The sequence below is a fragment of the Mus caroli genome, chromosome 8 (assembly GCF_900094665.2).
Source record: "Mus caroli chromosome 8, CAROLI_EIJ_v1.1, whole genome shotgun sequence".
Classification (NCBI taxonomy): Eukaryota; Metazoa; Chordata; class Mammalia; order Rodentia; family Muridae; genus Mus; species Mus caroli.
Genome location: NC_034577.1, coordinates 97,608,328 through 97,609,697, shown reverse-complemented (window position 1 = coordinate 97,609,697; position 1,370 = coordinate 97,608,328).

Below are 1,370 nucleotides of genomic sequence, written 5' to 3'. Positions count from 1 at the left end.
GATAGATAGATAGATGGATAGATAGATGGATAGATAGATAGATGGATAGATAGATGGATAGATAGATAGATGGATAGATAGATGGATAGATAGATAGATAGATAGATAGATAGATAGATAGATAGATGGATAGATAGATAGATGGATAGATAGATGGATGGATAGATAGATGGATAGATAGATAGATAGATAGATGGATAGATAGATAGATGGATAGATAGATAGATGGATAGATAGATAGATGGATAGATAGATGGATAGATAGATATAGGTTAGAGAGATGGCTTAACCATGAAAAGCCCTAAATGCTCTTCCAGAGGGCCTGGGTTTAGTTCTCAGCCCCCACATGGAACTAACGACTTTCTGTGATCCAACACGGTCTTCTGGCCTTTGCATGTACCAGGCACACACATGGTTCACATACAAACATGCAGGCAAAACATCCATAGACAAAAGAAAATTTAAACAAGAAGACAAAGAAGATGAAGGAGAGAAAGAGAGGGAGGGAGAAAAGAGCCAGAGAGTGAGGTGTTGCTGGTGCATGCATCCCAGACAGAGACAGACAGATCTAAGTGAAGTTCTGTGAGGCCAGCCTGACCTCCAGGGTAAGTTCCAGGACAGACAGGACTACACAATGAAAGCCTGTCTTGAAAAACAACACAACAACAACAACAACTAACTTTTAAAAAACAAAACTGAAGAAGGAGAAAGAAGCAGTAGCCACTGCTACAGTGGGGCACACAGCTTTGATCCCAGCACTTGGGAGGCAAAGGCAGGCAGATCTCTGGGCCACACAAAGAAACCCTGTCTGGAAAAGCAAAATGAAACAAAACAAAACCAAAAAAAAAAAACCCTCTGTTGGTTGGAGCCTGCTGTCATCCTCACTGTTTAAAGTGGCATGTCCCTGTGTGCTTATTTTATTAACTCGTATCTCTGCATTCACTGTGAACTCCACGAAGCTGAGTCCAGTGCTTAGCACCCCTCACTCTCCGATGGGAACTGGTAAATACCAAGGTGTGTAGCAGTTACAGAATGAACACATGAATAGATACGAAGCCCCCTGTTTCTTTTCCTTTCGTGGTTTTGCTACATGCTCCGAGTGGTTTCAAAAGCTGTGTATCCCTTACTGTACTTGAAGTCTCCATTCTCCTGCCTCAGCCCTCCAAGTACTGGGCTCCCAGGTAGCCAGTATCACAGTATCATAATCTACTAGAACCCACATTTCTCTCTCTCTCTCTCTCTCTCTCTCTCTCTCTCTCTCTCTCTCTTCTTTCAGATGGGGTTTCTCTGTGTAGCCCAGGCTGTCCTGAAATTCAGTCTGCAGACCAGGCTGTCCTCCAACTCTCAAACATCCGCCTGCCTCTGCCTCT